This window comes from Indicator indicator, chromosome 22 (genome assembly GCF_027791375.1).
Source record: "Indicator indicator isolate 239-I01 chromosome 22, UM_Iind_1.1, whole genome shotgun sequence".
Taxonomy (NCBI): Eukaryota; Metazoa; Chordata; class Aves; order Piciformes; family Indicatoridae; genus Indicator; species Indicator indicator.
In genome coordinates this window covers 15,663,423-15,682,615 of record NC_072031.1, presented here as the reverse complement: position 1 = coordinate 15,682,615, position 19,193 = coordinate 15,663,423, and positions in this window count along the sequence as shown.

Genomic DNA, 19,193 nt, shown 5'->3' with positions numbered 1-19,193 from the left:
CCATGGCACCAAGTGCCACGTCCAATCCCCTCTTGGACACCTCCAGGGATGGTGACTCCACCACCTCCCTGGGCAGCACATTCCAATGGCCAACCACTCTCTCTGTGAAGAACTTTCTCCTCACCTCCAGCCTAAACCTCCCCTGGTGCAGCTTGAGACAGTCCCAGCTCCCTCAGCCTCTCCTCATAGGGCTGTGCTCAAGGCCTCTCCCCAGCCTCCTTGCCCTTCTCTGGACATGCTCCAGCAATTCAACATCTTTCCTAAACTGAGGGGCCCAGAACTGGACACAGTACTCCAGGTGTGGCCTAACCAGTGCTGTGTACAGTGCTGTGTCCTTCCTCTCCTTCCTCTCTTTCCTCTCCTTCCTCTCTTTCTTCTCCTTCCTCTCCTTCCTCTCCTTCCTCTCCTTCCTTTCCTTCCTTTCCATCCTCTCCTTCCTTTCCTTCCTTTCCATCCCTTCCTTCCTCTTTTGTGATGCATTAAGAGCAGTTTGGTCTTCCTCCCACTCTGCTCTGCCCTAGTGAGAGCACATCTGGAGCACTGTGTCCGTTTCTGGGCTCTGCAGTTCAAAAGAGAGAGGCAACTGCTTTGGAGCCAGTTGAAGGGCCTGGAGCAGCTCTGTGAGGAGCAAAGGCTGAGAGCCCTGGGGCTGAGAGCCTGCAGAAGAGCAGCCCCAGAGGGGAGCTGGGCAATGCTCAGCAAGAGCTGAAGGGTGTGGAGGGCAAGAGGCTGGGGCCAGACTCTGATGAGTGATGCCCAGGGACAGGACAAGGGGCAAGGGGCACAGACTGGAACCCAGGAGGTTCCATCTGAACTGGAAAAGAAACTTCTTTGGTGTGAGGGTGCTGGAGTCCCTGGCTGAGTTTGGGAGAACCTGGATGTTTTCCTTGCTCCCTGCACACAAAGCACACTGAATTCACCGTAGGGACCACCTTGCCCATGAGATACTTCAACCAGAGTTAAGATCAGAGTATTATTATCATTACCATGTGGAACAAGAGTAGGTGAGGAACCTCCAGCCAGACTGATGTCTTTATTTATGCAGAGTGGTACTTCCTACCTGCCTGCTGAAACAAATCACCATGATTAAATGTCAGGAGCTGGTTTCTTGTAACCTTTGGTAGGAAAACTTTCCTGCCTAGAGGAGTGTTTCAAGGATGAAATACTCTTCAGAGCAATGTGTGAGTTTAAACCCTCTTAAAATAAAATACTCTCAGAACAGGCCTTAAATACAAGTTGGCTGATGTGCAGACAAGGATGTCTCCTGTCTGGGAACAAGACTTCATCTCAGATGGGTAACTGAGCTCACTTCATGCTGAAAATCCTTTCTCCACCCCCAGATGCCATGGCTAGAAATTTCTCTGAAAAAAAAAAAAAGCAAACAAACAACTCTCTGGTCCTTTCTTGTTTGTCCCTGATGTCTGCTGCTGCTGGCTTTATCCTGCCCTGGCTCACCAGTCAGCAGCTCAGAGCTCTGGAGGCTGCTGTAGCTGCAAGGAAGTTTCCCTGTGGTTGTGGGGCAGGGAGTGCAGGGATGAAGCCCTTTCTGACCCCTCTGTGGATGAGGATCTGTGATCATCCAAGGTGCTGCCTCCCACTGGGCTGATTGACTCTCTGAAGGAGCTGGCTGACCAGTCCTGGTGCTTGGCTGACAGCTCAGGACCCCTTGTGCCACAGGGCTCTGGGAGTGAGGAGATCAGGCTGCCACGAGGAGCTGGGAAGTGTAATCAGTGAGAAGGGTCCCTGCCTGCCAACCCCACCTCGCTCCTGCTGAGCCACTGAAAGGGCTGATGTGTCAGCTGTTGCCTGGATTGCTGCCTCTGTGTCTCTGCCTTAGACAGCAGAGCTGTTGGACTTCATCACATCCAAGGTGCTGAGTCTGTTGCTGCATGTTCTCCCTCCCTCAGGCTGTGCAAGTGTTCTCCAGGCCAACCAGAATCTCCTTAGCCATTTAACTTTCTGTGACTGGCTGCTAAGTTACAATTCCTTGGTAACTGGAAACCATAATTCTGCCAACTCTTGTTCTTTTTTGGGTTTTTATTTTGCCTTTCTGTCCTTTTGAGTCTTTCCAGGAATCAAAAGCTGTATCCTCAGCTCCCATACATCTGCACACCTCTGTTAGCTCCAAGTAGGACAAGCAACCAGCCCGGTTCCTTCCCTGTTCTCTGCATCTGAGTAACAAAAAGACTCAAAGACCATCTTTGCTTTGCAGGTCACACCTCAAAAATAGCTCTTCTGGTCTCTCCGGGAGATTAGCAGTCAGGAGAGAGGCACAAAAGCCACCTTCCAACAAATGACAAAGCCATGAGTGGAGTTATCTGCTGGGGACATGTTATTCATAGGATTAGTGACACATCTCATCCAAGTTGGCTTCTCTGGACAAAGCCATCCTAAAGTCACAGAACCATAGAACTGTGTCAGTTGGAAAAGCCTTCCAAGATTACTGAGTCCAAGCAGCAACCCAACCCCACCATGGCCACCAAACCATGGCCCCAGGTGCCATGGCCACAGTTTCTTGAACACCTCCAAGGATGGGGACTCCACCACCTCTCTAGGCAGCCTGACCCAATCCCTGACCACTCTTGCAGCAATGAAACTGTTCCTAATATGCAACTTAACCCTCCCCTGGCACAATTTCAGGCCATTTCCTCTAGAGGATCAAGTATGTGGCTGAAAGTGTCCCCTCAGATCTGTCATGGCTGAGTTCCAGGCAACATTGGCTTTAGCTTGTTTCCAGTTTTTGATCTGTTCATGATGCTGATCAATATTTAAAGATCAGTGCTGGAGAACAACAGGGAGAGACTTTTGACAAGGGATTGCAGTGAAAGGATGAGGAGCAATAGTTTTAAGCTGGAAGAGGGGAGATTTAGAGTGGATATTAGAAAGAAATTCTTGAGGCTGGTGAGGCACTGGAACAGGTTGCCCAAGGAGGCTGCAGAAGGGCCAAGCCTGGAAGTGTTCACAGCCAGGTTGGATGGGGCCTTGAGCAGCCTGGTCTAGTGGAAGGTGTCCCTGGCCATGGCAGGGGATAGGAAGATAGATGATCTTTAAGGTCAACCCAACCCATTCTGTGAACAAGTATAGCTGGTGTCAGACTGTTTGCAGGACCAAGAATTGAAGAGGGCAGAAAAGAGGGTGGCAAAGCAATGGCAGAAGGTCATGGAGAGCGTCTCAGCAGCATGTGTTCAGGTGTGTGTATGTGCAAACCTGCCTTGGTGTCCCTCCTTTCCCAGAAAATGATGCTGCAGTGTCAAGTTCCCAGGGCACTGCAGGGCTGGGGTGCTCCCCTGGCACATCTTGGCTGCCTTCCTGCCATGGTTGGGTGTGAAGATCCTCACCAGGCTGTGGAGGTGTAGCTCACTCAGCTGAGCCACCTCTGATGACAGTCTGCAGGATTAATCAGGGAGTTTAACCAGAAGTAAAACAAGCCAAGAAGACTATTAGGCTATTGATTCAAGATGCTGTTGGGAAGGAGCCTGCAGCCAGGTTGTGTTAATAAAGCTGCATGAGCTGATCAATCACTGTCAGTAGTCTTGGGCTAGGCAGGAGCTTGCTGGTTGCTATTGTTCAAGTCAGCTTGGGTTTGGAGCATTTCCTTAGGAGACACTGAAGCAGGAGAGTTGTTATTGGCTTGTTGGCCCTGGAGTTGTGTGTGGAGTTTGGGAATCACCAGGATGGTCTCTGGCTGAGGGATGTGTGGGTAAGGAGTTATTAAAATATTGGGAAGCCAGCACAAATGATTTAGGCTGGAAAAGACTTTTCAGATCATTGAGTTCAGTCATGAACCCAGCACTGCCAGGTCACCACTAAACCACAGCCCCCTGCACCACATCTCCAGGGCTTGGAAACCTCTCCAAGGATGGGAACTCCACCACTGCCCTGGGCAGCTTGATCCAGGCCTTGACAACCCTTTTGGAGAAGAAATCATTCCTCATGTCCAATCTAAACCTGCCCTGGTGCAACTTGGGCCTTTTCCTCTTGTTCTGTCACTTGTTCCTTGGGAGAAGAGACCAACCCCCACCTGGCTCCAGCCTCCTTTCAGGGAGTTGTTGAGAGCCAGAAGGTCTCCCCTCAGCCTCCTTTTCTCCAGGCTGAACAACTCCAGTTCCTTCTGCTGCTCCTCACAAGATTTGTGCTATAAACCCTTCCCCAGCTTCCTTGCCCTTCTTTGGACCCACTCCAGCACCTCAAAGTCCTCCTTGTAGTGAGGGACCTAAAACAGAGCCCAGTGTTTGAGGCATGGCCTCACCCATGCTGAGTAGAGGGGAATGTGAGACCTGACAGTGCTGGGTTAAGAGCTGAGCTTGATGGTCTTTAAAGGTCTCTTCCCACCAAGGCACTTCTCTATTTCTTGTGATGTTATTAACCCCAGCACCAAGCAGTCCCTCATCACTCATGATTCTGCTCCTCCCACCATCTCCCCATCTCCAGGTGGCTCTGCTCGGACAACTGCAGTGTCTGACAAGCTGCAAATCTGCCAAGTGAGGACTTGTCAGGTTGTCACTGAGGAGCAGTTGGAGAGGCAGCAGATGTCTCCAGCCTTGATGTGGAGCCTGAGTGGCACTGCTGCAGAAGAAGACAAAGAGAAGAGCACAGATCCTGGCTGAGGAGGAAGGGTAGGTCCAAGCATGTTGAGATCCTGAGAGTTCTAGTGTGAGGTGTCCCTGCCCAGGGCAGGGGGGTTGGAACTGGATGATCCTTGTGGTCCCTTCCAACCCTGACTGATTCTAGGATTCTATGGGAAGCCTTACTGTGGGGCTTTGTTCCAAACAGGGCTAAAGAGGATTTCTTTTAACAGCAACCTGGGTTTCCTCTGGAGTGGAAACTCTGATGTTCAACCAGCAGTGATGAATACATCGATGGGAGCTGAGCAGAGGAGGCTGCAGTGTGTGCAGTGTTCACATGGGGGTTAGCCACAGTGTTCTGAAGTCAATCCCTTGACTGCTCAAACTAATGTGCTCCAATATCGTTGGCATTCAGCCTACTAATTCAGAAAGAAAGGAAAAATGTCACTGCTGACCTAAATAGGATTTGCTTCTAAGAGGCTCTGGGGTAAAAACCTGCCTCCATCAAAATCTAGAGGCAGTCCTTGTGCAGGATTAGAATGGAGCTGGCTCCCTGTTTGCAGTGCAGCTCTGTGCCCATTAGCAGTAACAGCCTTCCAGGAGAGTGCAGTCAGTAATGAAGGGTGAGCCTCCAGCCTTCAGAAGGTCTGATTTTAATGAGCCCTTCAAAACACGGATGTGTTGTGGAACACCTTGTGTCTGGGCTGGGACTGTGCTGGGAACAGGTTTCCTTCTGGATTTTTTGGGTATTTTTTTTACCCTCTCTGAGCCAGAAAAATCCTGGGAGCAGATGCTGCCTTTCAGCTCTTCCAGCTGAAGGCGGAACCCCTGACTGTGAAAGGTGGAGGAAAAGATGTGGGATGGGTCAGAGAATTAAACACAGGGAGAAGTAAGGATGGGCTTGACTAATCCTGAGCAAGCATGGGGAGAAACATTCACTCATTTATCTTTGCATAATCATAGAATCATAGAATCAGGCAGGGTTGGAAGGGACCACAAGGATCAGCCAGTTCCAACCCCCTGCCATGGGCAGGGACACCTCACACTAGAGCAGGCTGGCCAGAGCCTCATCCAGCCTGGCTGCAAACATATAAATATGCCTCTTTCTACCACATCTGTTTCAGAATAAATGATTGCATTTCATACCTTTGTTATGAAACTTTGTTTCAAAAGCCCTTCTGAGCATAGATGTGGGAACCAGGGCACTGGGTTCAGACTTTGCCAGGCTGAGCAGAGGAAAGAATGTCCCTCTGAGTTCCTGGTTCTGTAGCAGCAGGTCAAGAAAACCTGCTCCAGAGTAGCAAGCAAAGAACTCTTAGGTTCAGGAGAGGTTTTGAAATGTAATTTGTGGGGCAAGGAAGCTTGAGGAGTATTTTGTGCCTCTTCTTTCTTATTAGTCTCAGGCTGAAGCTGCATTTTGGTGAGGGAAGGATCTCCTCCCCTGCCTTTTCAGCCAGCTCCTCAGGTCTGTGCCCCATCTCAGGTAGCAAAAGAACTGAGAAGATGAGGGTTGGTGGGGGCTTAAAAAGACAAAGCCAAACAAACTACTTTTTCAGGCACAGGTAAAGAAACAGGAAAGGAAAGGAGCAAAGAGAGAGCAGACCTTGGCTTAGCAGAAATGTTTGAGCCTTCCAGTTTGCAGCTGGGCAGCCCTGCTGTTGCCTTATAGCTGATGATGGTATTGATGTCCCTCCTGCTGCTCAAGGGAATGACATCCCAGAACTCCCAGAGGAAAGTGCTTCATGGAGTGGCAGGGACATGAAGCATGGAAAGGAAGCAAAAATGCAGCTGGCTTGGGAGGGGGAAAGAGTGACAGCTCCTCTCCAGATGTGACAGAAAGGGGCCAGGCACACACCAATGCACTTAATCCCTTCCATTGGGGGAAACTCCAAATATTTCTCCTGAATGTGCTGAATTTCGGGTTGTGATTTCCTTTTTTGTTTTTTTAAGCTACCCTATGACTAACACTTGGACCATTTTAAAAGCTGACATTCTAATGGAAGACTTATTAAATCCTGCCACCTCCTCTGCAGAGCAGGAATAAGTTAAGATAGACAGGGCAGCAGAGGGAGAAAGGGGGCTCTGAATGGGATGGTTTATTAAGCATTTCACCCTCAAGATGTTTAACATGTGTGAGGCTTCTGTCAGTGTCCTACTAATGCTCCCTGGAACCACAGTGGCAATAGAAGGGATTCTCAAAGCTGATGGAAACCCTCCCCTGGCAATGGCACCAGCTTGGGAGGCTTCTCTGGCTCTTGCCATCCTAGGATTGTTTTGGCTGGAAAAGATCTCCAAAATCATCAATTCCAGCTCTCAACCCACCACCACCAGGGCCATGACTCCATGTCCCGTAGTGCCATGTCCACAGGTTTCTTGACTGCTTCCAGGGATGGTCCAGGTCTCCACCACCTCCCTGGGCAGCCTGTTCCAATGCCTGACCACTCTTGAAGGAAAGGAATGTCTCCTAACATCCAACCTAAACCTCTCCTGCTGTAACTCCAGGCCATGTCCTCTCATCCTAGTACTGGGGAGAAGAGACCAACACCCACTTCTCTACAACCACCTTGCAAGGAGTTGCAGAGAGAGCCAGAAGTGATGGGGAGCAGCCCAGGCAGCTCTAAACCCACAGCCAGCAGCATCAGGAATTCCTTCTGGCCCAGGACAATGCCTTGGTTTGGTGCCACCCCTCATCAGGTGAGTCTGATGTTGCATCTCCTCCTTTCTGTGCTGTTGTTACCTGAGACTAAAGGATGCTGTGGCCAAGAACTGGAGCCCCTCCTCCTGTCCACACCACACAGCAGAAGGGGGTACAGCCTTGCAGGTCTCTCATTCTATTTCTTAGGGTGACAAAATAATTTTGTTTCCTTTGACCCATCCTTGCTCCCTCTGCTCAGAGGTAGGCACCTCACCACACTTATCTGGGGAACAGATATTTTTTTGCTTGCTGCCAGCAGAAGGCTTTGCAGATATTTCCCAGTAGCCCTGAAATGATAAAGCAGCAGGCCAGCAGAGGAGGCAGATGGATTTGCTGGCTAGCAAAGATAAATTGAAATGAGATGATGCCCAACTGCCCATCCAGCCACCACAACAAATGTTCCTCCCTCAACTCAGCCTTGTAGATTATCTGGAGCAAGCATGAACTTGCCCAGGGCTGGTAACCCAGCTAAGAAGGGCTGATGACCCCCATTTCAGGTTGAGGACCCTACTTTGAGAAGTACTGAGCTTACAGAAAAGTTACTGGAAAGTAATGACCTTGCTTAGAGTGGTCTGAAGTGGATCTCTGCTCAAGAAGATGGAGGTACAAAGCTGCTCCCAGGATTACAGGAATGCGGAGTTTGGATGAGTGGAGGCAACTGCTTCCATCAAGGCTGGTGAGAGGCCTTGAGCACAAGCCCCATGAGGAGAGGCTGAGGGAGCTGGGGGTGTTTAGCCTGGAGAAGAGGAGGCTCAGGGGTGACCTCATTGCTGTCTACAACTACCTGCAGGGAGGTTGTAGCCAGGTAGGGGTTGGTCTCCTCACTGTGATGGTTTGAAACTGCCAGCACCAGAACAAGAGGACACAGTCTCAAGCTGTGCCAGGGGAGGTTTAGGCTGAAGGTGAGGAGAAAGTTCTTCATGGAAAGAGTTGTTAGAGGTTGGAATGTGCTGCCCAGGGAGGTGGTGGAGTCACCATCCCTGGAGGTGTTCAAGAGGGGATTGGAGGTGGCACTTGGTGCCATGGTTTAGTGGTCATGAGGTGTTGGGTGACAGGTTGGACTTGGATGATCCTTGAGGTCTTTTCTAACCTTAGTGATTCTGTATGTGATTCATTATCCTCGTGTTGCACTGCCTCTGCTCCTTAAAGGTCACAAAACAAATCCTTTGCCACTGCCTGGTGTGTCACAGCTGCTTTCTGTGTTGCTTTTCATGTGTTTCCAGACCATTAAAACTCTCTCCTTGCTCTTTGCTTGGGTGATCACAGCAGACCTCGTGCAGCAGTCTCACTCAGGATGTGCTGTAGCTCTCCCAGCAACTATTGCTTCCTCCTGGGATGCAGCTCTAGGAGGACATTTCTTTTTCTCCAGATGGCTTTTCCTCTTCTCTCCCTGCTCTGGCTGCTGGGAAAAGGGGAAATAGTTAAAGGGTTTTTATAAGAGGGAGGGGAGAATGCTAAAATGGACCTTATTTGTTCCTTAATGAGGCTCCTGGTACCACCATAAGCAGTTAGTGACTGTCAGCAAGGCTTGCAACTAGGAAATTGTCTTATAAACTGGTTTTTAAAGGCTGAAAGGTCATAAAAAAGGATTTAGCACTGTCATGGGAGACAACTTTGTTTAAACAGTGTCATTAGCCTCTTTGTAGCCCTTTTTATAGATCTTTCTACCTTGCTCATTGCTCTCTACTCTTGGTTGTATTTTACAACCCACCTCCTCCCCCCTCATGGTTTCTTTTTCCTTAGTCAGTATTGAACTTGTTGTAATGTCCTAGAAGCCACCAGAAATGGGCAGGGTAGGGGTAAGCTGTTCAAAGCCATGGAGATTTTCATCTGATCTCCAGCCTGCTGTAGTGTGAGGTGTCCCTGCCCATGGCAGGAGGGGTGGAACTGGATGATCCTTGTGGTCCCTTCCAACCCTGCCTGATTCTATGATTCTGTGATTCTATCTGTGCTTTTCAGCAACAAATCTGGGATACAAGCTGTAACACTGTGGTGGGATAACCTCACCTGGAATATTGCATCCAGTTCTGGGCTCCCCAGTGCAAGAGGGACAGGGATCTGCTGGAGAGAGGCCAAGAGAGGGCTACAAGGGTGATGAAGGGCCTGGAGCACTGCCCTATGAGGAGAGGCTGAGAGCCCTGGGGCTGTTCAGTCTGGAGAAGAGAAGGCTGAGAGGGGATTTAATCAATGTCTATAAACATCTGAGGGCTGGGGGTCAAGAAGGAAGGGACAGGCTCTGCTCAGTTGCACCCTGGGATAGGACATGGAGCAATGGATAGAAACTCCAGCACAGGAGGTTCCACCTCAACATGAGGAGGAACTTCTGCACTGTGAGGGTCACAGAGCACTGGAACAGGCTCCCCAGAGAGGTTGTGGAGTCTCCTTCTCTGGAGACTTTCCAGCCCTATCTGGATGTGTTCCTGTGTGACCTGTGCTGGATTCTCTGGTCCTGCTCTGGCAGGGCTTTGGACTTGATGACCTCCTGAGGTCCCTTCCAACCCCTACGCCCCTGTGAGCTGTGATGGTTGCTTTGCCCTCACTCATTTTGGGATGTGGTCATGCCAAGCAGCCTGCTCCTTGGAAGCAAAGTCTGCCAAGCCATTGGTCAACAGGAGCTGGGATGCAGGAGCTCCTGCAGGAACCAGCCTGGTGCAAGGACCATCAGAAGAGGCTGGCCCTCCCCCCCCTGGCACTGTGCAATGTGCAGAAGTTGAATCCCTTCTCTGTTGCTGCTGCTGTAGTTTGGTGGCTCATGTTGTGGCTAGGTATTTTCCTTCATCTGAAGGGAAGACCCAAGTCCCACCAGCCCTCTGCAGGGTTCTCCTGCAAAAGGAGGCTGCCAGCAGAGGGCACACAATAGATGAAGATGTAGATCCCATACAGGTCCTGGCACTTAATTGCCTCCCAGTGCCACATCCTGAGCTCCTTTCTGAAAGGGCACAGGGAGCAGAATTGCTCTCCTGAGGCTGGAGAGCATCAGGATCCGGGTGCATGTCCTTCATGGCAAATCTGCCTTGTCACAACCAGGCTTTCATCTGGTTTGACTTCCTTCCCTCAGGCTCTGTTCTTGGTGTTTGGGGCTTCTATTGGGGTTTCTCCTTTTGCTTGACTGAAGGGTACTGAGGACCCATGCTGAGGCCTTTAAAATCTGAATTTTCAGTGGCCAGTGGAGATTTACACTGAAAGTGATGAGGCCATGTCCCAGGTTGCCTAGGGAAGTGGTAAGTGCCTGATCCTTGGAACCATTCCAGGTCAGGTTGTCTGGAGCAAGCTGCTCTCCTTGCAGCTGTCCCTGCTGACTGCAGGGGGTTTGGACTAGGTGACCTTTAAAGCTCCCTTCCCACCCAAACCAATATGATTCCAAGATTTTTAAATTATTTTTTATTTTTGGGTACCCACCCCAGAGCTTTGAGTATGAGGAGACAGAGGTGACCTTGCTGCAGCCTTCCTCCTCCTACTTATTGCATCCTTTAATCCTTCTTCAGCTTCAATACATTCATGTCCTTGGTTGGCACAAGCACCAAACTGCTTTTTGCCCTCAGGGGCAAAGGTGCCCCTGAACCATGAGTGTCTGTCAGCTCTTCCCTCCTTTCTCAACAGCTCCAATCAAAAGCAGTTTTAGTGCACTTCAGCCTTCCTGAATGGAAATTTCCCCCTCCTCCTTCCAGGTCCTTAAGAGTTTCCAAATGTCAAGCTGTCAACTGTAAATGCTGCTTGAAAATGCTTAGCAAGTTGTAGTCTGTGGGCATCAGTCAGTCACCAAAGACAAGCAACTTGTTTTCTTGCTCTCCTCTTTAATATTCCCTCCCAGCAAAGCTCTGGAGATGTCATTAAGAGCAGTGAGCTCCTTGGAGCTGGGCTAACAGCTGCTGAGTAGGTCATTCCTGTGTAAATCATTTGCTTCTTGTTTTTGTTTTGGTTTCTTTTTTCTGTGCCATGAGCTGAGGGCAGCAAGTCCTGCCTTGGGCTGCTCAGAGGTGGAGAAGGTGGTGGCTTGGAGCATCCAGAAATGGTGCTGCTCCTTTTGCACCACTGCATTCTGGAGGGGGAGCAGCAAGTGAGTGGATCTGAGGAGGAAGTTCTTCCCCATGAGAGTGGTGAGAGCCTGGAATGGGTTGTGCAGGGAGGTGGTTGGGGCTCCACCCCTGGAGGTGTTTGCAGCCAGGCTGGATGAGGCTCTGGCCAGCCTGCTGTAGTGTGAGGTGTCCCTGCCCATGGCAGGGGGGTTGGGACTGGCTGATCCTTGTGGTCCCTTCCAACCCTGCCTGATTCTATGATTCTGTCTGGCAGGGACCTCCAAAGCTTTGCACTCTTCTATGCCAAAGTAGAGGTGAGAGGATAGGGAAGGAATAGCCTCAGAGCTAACACAAACAGAGCTCTGATCTCTCCCTCCATGGTCAATATAGGAAGTTCATAGAACCCTGCAATGGTTTGGGTTGGAAGGGACCTTAGAGATCATCTAGTTTCAACATCTCTGCCATGGGCAGGGACACCTCCTGCAAGACCAGGTTCCTCAAAGGCCTCAGGCCACCTGGCTTTCACCAGTTCCAGGTTTGGAGCCTGTTATTAATGTCCTTTTATTGATCCACTCAGAATTCCTCAGAGGGCTCTAGTTTTCCTTCTCTCCCCCCTACAACCTCTCTCCCAGGTCCTCTGCATTATTGCAAAGCCATCCCATTAAATTACTTCAGAAAACAGCCCTGAAAATTGTCCTTTGGCCTTCAAATGAAGAGCTGAGAAATGTCCCTTGGAGATCCTTGCACTTCTCACCTGGAAATAATAATTCCAATTAGTTCCCATACCCACCTTTGGGTCCAGGCTAATAAAGTCAAATGAAAGCAGCTAATTGAAATAGATCATAGAATCCTGGAGTGGTTTGGACTGGAAGGGTCTCCTAGAGGTCATCCAGTCCAACCCCCCTGCAGTCAGCAGGGACATCCTCCCCTAGATCAGGTTGCTCAGAGTCTTGTCCAGCCTGACCTTGAATGTCTCCAGGGACAGAGCCTCCACCACCTCCCTAACCTCTTGCAGTGTTACACCACCCTCATAGCAAAGAACTTCTTCCTAATATCCAGTCTAAATCTCCTCCTCTCTAGTTTAAGCTCTGTTATTTAAACCACTAAGTGTGCTCCACTCCAGGGCAGGAGGTTGGCTGGGCACTGCTTGACCCTCTTGCAATGACAGAGGAGGGAGGTTGGGAGAGCAGAGTTCTGTTGTGCTCCATGGGGCCCTGGGAGATGTGAAATGCTGATTTGTGTACCAGTGAGGAAGCTTGAACAGAAAGGGCTCTGTCTGAGAGTCTTCAAGGCTTTTGGTGGTGGTTACCAAGTGATCTCAGTGCTTCAATTAGCAGCTTGGGTGTGAACTCTTCTTACCAGTGCAGTGGATGGAACCAGGACATGCCAACTCCTCAGGCAGACATGGGCCAAGGGGGAAGGGAATCACAGAGTCCTTTTGCTTGGAAGAGACCTTAGGATTCTCAAGCCCAGCCCTAAACCATGGCCCTCATCACCACATCCACACAGCTTTGAAGCCCCTCCAGGGATGGAGACTGCCCTGAGTCTTCTGGGGAAGAAATTGCTCCACATGGCCAACCTAAACCTGCCCTGGTGCCGTTTGAGGCTGTTCCCTCTTGTCCTGGCACTTGTTCCTTGGGAGAGCAGAACAACCTCCCCCTGGCTCCAGCCTCCTTTCAGGGAGTCATAGAGAGTGAGGAGGTCTCCCCTCAGCCTCCTTTTCTCCAGGCTGAGCACCCCCAGGACAGAATGTTGTGACTTGCATGGTGGGAATGAAGAAGTTATGGATTCAGGTGGGGTAAGAGGTGGCTTTATTGTGAGCTACCCAGATGGCAGCTGGTGTCCATGCAACAAACAGCTGCTTGGGAAATGACCTTTCCACCCCCAACCTCTACAAAACATAAGTTGTACCTCCTATCCTAAAAATCCAATCTTTTTGTACCTCCTGTCCTAAAAATCCAATATTTTTGTACCTCCTGTCCCAAAAATCCAATCTTTTTGTACCTCCTATCCTAAAAATCCAATCTTTTTTGTACCTCCTATCCTAAAAATCCAATCTTTTTGTAACTCCTGTCTCAAAAATCCAATCTTTTTGTACCTCCTATCCTAAAAATTCAATCTTTTTGTACCTCCTGTCCTAAAAATCCGATTCTTTTGTACCTCCTGTCCCAAAAATCCAATCTTTTTGTACCTCCTGTCCTAAAAATCCAATCTTTTTTGTACCTCCTATCCTAAAAATCCAGTCTTTTGGATTTCCAGGTTCTCAGCCAACTGGATTTCCTTTAATATGAGAGGTTTTACTGGTTAAAAAAAAAAAACAGCACATCTTCTTTTGTTACAGCCATTTCTCCTTCCCTGTAGGAAGGCTTCAGGTGGCACCACCAGTGAGAAGGACTGAAATGGAGGCACTGGGATGGATTGCCCAGGGAGGTGGTGGAGTTGCCATCCCTGGAGGGCTTTAAGAAAAGCTTGGCTGTGGCACTTGGTGGCAGGGTTCAGCTGATGTGGTGGTGTTGGGTCATAGGCTGGGCTTGATGATCTCAGAGGTCTTTTCCAGCCTCAGTAATTCTGTGAACTGTGGCCAAAAGACCATGGTGGCACCCAGAGGGATCCACCTGTAGCTGACACTTCTCAGCTCTCAGACTGGGATGCCCTGGGACAATGGCTCCTTCACACTTAACCCCAGAAATCAGCCTCTCCCTCTTGCTGCTGCTGGACACCTAGGCTGGCTTACTCAGAAATGTGAGCTCTGTTCTGCATCCTGATGTCTGTTTAGCTGCCCCCAGCAAGCTGTTCTTTGTCCTGCAGATATGTTTAACCTATTGCCTCCAGCTCGTTTGCACCTTTATTTGCTTGCCTCCCTCCATGGGTCTGTAAATAAGAACATTTTCACATCCAGAGCTAATGAAAGGGCAAAGGTGAGTTGGAGTTGGACTTTTAACATCCATTTAGATCTTTGGCTTGCAGGAAGGTTGTGCTCCTGCTCAGTTTTTAATGCAGAGTGAGGTGCTTGGCTCCCATTCGAGCTGGCCAGAGCCTGTCTTCTGTCAGCACACTTTGTCTTCTCAAGCTTCATTTTCCTTCCTGTGCCTGTCCCTCACATCTGTTGGAACCCTGCTGATGGAAAACTCCAGTGTGGCACTGGTCTGTACATGGCCATCACAGCACTGCTCCTGGATTGGGACCCTGGAGCATTTCCATAGGATCATTAGGATTGGGAAAGGCCTCTAAGGATCAAGTCCCCCACCCACTTCTGAATTAACCAGGAAATGGGATTTTGCAGCCTCCTTCCCTTTTAGCAGTCCCATAAATAATTCCTATTTTCTGAAGTCTAAAGAGTGTCTGGAGAGCAGGTCTGGTGAGGAGCAGCTGAGGGAGCTGGGCTTGTTCTACCTGGAGACAAGGAAGGCTGAGAGGAGACCTTCTGATTCTCTACAGCTCCTTGAAAGCAGACTGGAGAGAGGTAGGGCTTGGTCTGTCCTCCCAGGGAACAAGCAATAAGACAAGAGGCAATGACCCCAAGCTGCAGCAGGGGAGGTTCAGGTTGGATATCAGAATAAACTTCTTCACTGCAAGGTTCTCAAACACTGACACAGGCTGCCCAGGGAGCTGGTTGAATCCCCATCCCTGGAGGTGTTTAGAAGCTGCAGAAATGTGGTGCTGAGGGACATGGCTCAGCACCAGACTGGGTAGAACTAGACAACAGCAGGACTTGGTGATTAAAAGTCTTTTCCAACCAAAATGATTCCGTGATTCAAAGAGCAGCAAAGCAAAGAGGCAGTGGCAGAGCCCTCAGCTGGCAGCTCTGCCATACCTGGCTGTGGGGAGGCTTTGCTCTGTGGTTGCTGAAAGCTGCTGCTGCCTTTTCCAGCAGCTCCCCTTTGATGCTGGGAGCACAGGGCCCTGGGAGCAGCAGGGCTGTTCAAATACAGGCACCTTTGCCAGCTGTGGGGCTGTAGTCACCTTTCTGCTTGTCTAAAACCTTGCTGCTGTGAGCAGTGGGTAGCTCTGACAGAAAAAAAAGATTGGCAGCAGACGTGGGGAGATCCTTCAGAGACACTTTGGTCATCTGTAGGCATCTTCATGCCAAAGTTTTGTCATCCCTAAGGCTGTTGTGAGTCTGGATTTTCTCAGGGGCTTTATCTGGGCATCGACTTTAAAGGTCTGGGGTCTGGAGATGTGTTGGGTCATAGGCTGGACTTGATGATCTCAGAGGTCTTTTCCAGCCCCCATAATTCTGTGATCTTCAGCAGGACTGCCAGCTGTGCCCATTGCATGGAGGTACATCAGCTCTGCAGTTCATGGCAGCAGCAGGTTGTGACTGGGTAAGATTCCCATCCAACCTTGGACCCATGTTACAGTATCATAGAATGGTTGGGCTTGGAAGGGACCTCTGGAAATCATCCAGTCCAACCCATCTCCTTCAGCAGGGTCATTCAGAGCATGCTGCCCAGGATCACAATGTCCAGGTGGGGTTGGAATCTCTCCAAAGAAGGAGACTCCACAACCTCTCTGGGCAGCCTGCTCCAGGGCTCAGGCACCTTCACAGCAAAGAAACTTCCACCTGTTCAGGTGGAACCTCCTGGGTTCCAGGTTGTGACAACCAAAGAATGGCAGGGGTTGGAAGGGACTCCTCTTCCCCAGCACCTGCCTAGGAATCCCTGGAGTTCATGGAGCAGAAATAACTTGGGCTCTGCTTGTGCATCTGTCCTCCACAGCTGTCACTGTGAGCTTCTGGGTCTTGTGAGGCTTGGAAAAGATAATCACAGGATCAACCAGGTTGGAAAAGACCTCCAAGGTCATCAAGTCCAACCTATCACCCAACCCTATGTAATCAACCAGACCATGGCACTGAGTGCCTCATGCAGGCTCCTCTTAAACACCTCCAGGGACGCTGACTCCATCACCTCCCTGGGCAGCACATCCCAAAGGGCAACCTCTCTGTCTGTGAAGAACTTCTTTCTAAGGTCAAGATCTAAACTTCCCCCTGCACAGCTTGTAGTCTTGGAGATGATGGCAGCAGAGCTCTGCAGCCCTCTGTGGAGCTGGCCATCCCTCCCAGCACACTCCCCTGGTGCCATGGCAGAGCAGGGGAGGGCAAGACCAGGTGTGGTAGGCAAGGTTTGCAAACAGGGAGGTGGCTGTGCCTGGGCTTGGCAGGAGCAGCTGCTGGGTGTCTGTGTGTGGGATTAAAACAGCCAACATGCTCCTCGTGTCCCACCACACTCTGCCTTCTCTGGCTGAAGCAGGACACTACAGCAATGCCTGGGGAGGCTGCTGTGGGGCAAGCTCTGCCCAGGGGCACCACAGCACCTCTTTCATCCAGATGTGCTTAGTGGGGCAAGCAGTGGGATGGGGCCCTGCAGAGCCCTGTGGCACAGGCCATGGCATTTTAGACATCTCATTTCTTTGGGGGGGTGGGGGTCAGGGTGGTTTCATGTGAATGGTTTCTATTTTTCACATTCACTTGGTCCAACTCTTTCTAAACCAATTGCTCCTTTAACTTGCTTTGTGTAAAGAGGTTTTCAGAGACTGATTTTTTTTTCTAGCCTTCCAGCAGTAAAATCTTTTTAAATACTGGCCAAGCTGAACTATTTATTCTTGGCTTTGTTGGCTGTCTGAAGTGATGAAGGGATTCTTTCAGGCAGCTGTTCCTTATGTCTTATACTGTTGGCTGTCCTACAGAAAGTGAGGACAAGATGCTCTCCTGACTTCCAGATGCTCTCCATGGGTTTGCAGCAGTTCAGTGCCTACTTGTGCTCCTCTCCTGGGAGCCAGAGGCCACTCAGATGTTGCCAGCATCAGTTGTCTCCTCACAGCATGCCCTAATGTCCAAGGGAGGAGATGCTAATGTTGTAATTAGGTCTTGGGGAGGTCTGGATCTACTCTTGGTTCTGTGAGAGGTTTCCTGTGTGATGCCCACAGGTAGATTTTGGTAGGCACAATCCTGCTGCCTCTCTGAGGGTGAGAATGCTTTGGTTTACCTGAGCTCTGCCTTACCAGCCTGCCAGCTTTGGGAGGAATCATAGAATGGCTTGAGCTGGAAGGAACGTTAAAGATCATCCAGTTCCAACCCCCTCTGCCAAGGGCAGGGACACCTCCCACCAGCCCAGGTTGCTCAAGGCCTCATCCTGCCTGGTTTTCAACACTTCCAGGGATGAAGTGTCCACAGCTTCTCTGGGGAGCCTGCTCCAGTGTCTCACCACCCTCACATAAAGAACTTCTTCCTAATGTCCAGTCTAAATCTCTCTTGCTCTGGTTTCAAACCATTGCCCCTTGTCCTGTCACCACACACCCTTGTAAAAAGTCCCTCCCCAGCTTTCTTGTAGCCCCCTTCAGATACTGGAAGGTTGCTCTAGAGTCTTCCTGGAGCCTTCTCTTCTCCAGGCTGAACAACTCCAACTCCCTCAACCTGACTGAATAAGGACTTTCTATGCCAGGAACTGTATGGACAGCTGTGGAACCATGACCTCACCCAAGGTCTGAAGGAGCCATCATGGGATGGTAGGGAAAAGGATACCAGGAGTGGCCAGGGGAGGGAGTGAGCTCACTGTTCTTCCTGAGAGCAATGGAGGAATGGAATCCCAGGTGTGTGGAGTGTGGTACTCAACACATTGGCTTGGCAGTGCTGGACCTCAGTGGGCTGCAAAGAGAGGAGGAGAGCAGAGCAGTGCTGACCCCTGGGTGTGTCTGGGCTCAGATCCCTGACCAAGGGCTCACAGGAGGCTGAGCATCACGTGGAGATATTGGCTACAGGAACCCTCAGCCACAGGGCTCCAAGCTCCAGGTGTTTGGTCTTTGATTCAAGCCCATAAAGGCAGGGCTGTGGCCTTGCCCTGCACGGTAGCAATGCAATCAGTCAGGATAAAATCAGCCAAGTGTTAAACAAGCCCCGGGTGATTCCCAGTCAGCTGTGTAAAGAACATCACCTGGCTGTCAGAGTGTGGGGAAATTGCTGCTGGAGAAGGATGTGCCACTGCTTGGGGCTTGTTTCCTGTTGTATTTAGAGTGAGCTTTGTGCTGACTGGCTCAGCACCACTTTCCTGCACAGCATCAAGCCCAGGGTGGCGCAGGGTGGCCAGCAAAGAGCAGGATCTCCCTGCTTCTGCATCCCTCAGGCTGCCTGCATGTGTTCTGGCTGAAGAGTTTCCTCCTCAACAGCCAAAGCTGTACAGCAGTGACTTGTAAAGCAATAGTTTGCCTCCCTTACCCTGCATTTGCTGTCCAATGGTCAGAGTCATCAAAGTGTTTAGGGTGGAAAAGACCTTTAAGGTCCTCCAGTCAGCCTAACACCAGAATGACCATTCAGCCACGTCCTGAAAGTGCCATGGCCACAGGTTCCTTGAACATTTTCAGGGATGGGGACTCCACCACCTCCCTGGGCAGCCTGTGCCAATCCCTGACCACTCTTGCAGCAAAGAAATTGTTCCTAATCTCCAACCTAACCCTCCCCTGGCACAATTTCAGGCCATTTCCTCTTTTTCTATCAGCTGATGCTAGAGAGAAGAGACCAACCCCAACCTCCTTTCAGGGAGCTGCAGAGAGCAATGAGGTCTCCCCTCAGCCTCCTTTTCTCCAGACTAAACAGTCCCAGTTCCCTCAGCTGCTCCTCACAAGTCTTCCCCAGGTTGATTGCCCTTCTCTGGACAGGCTCCAGTACATTGAAGACAAGACCCATCCAACACAAGCACAGCTTCATGCTTCTGTAGAGCTGTTAATTAACTGCAGTGCTTGGGAAGAGCCAGGAAAGGACTTCAGAGGATGGCAAAGCCCCAAATCCTGCTCAGTACCACCCAACATGCACACAGAGCTGAGGGCTGGAAGAGGAATGACAAACATTTCACTTGTACAAGACCTATCCTCTTGTTCCCTCTCTATGGACCTGTGCCAGCAGAAGCCTGGAGGTCCCAAACTAGA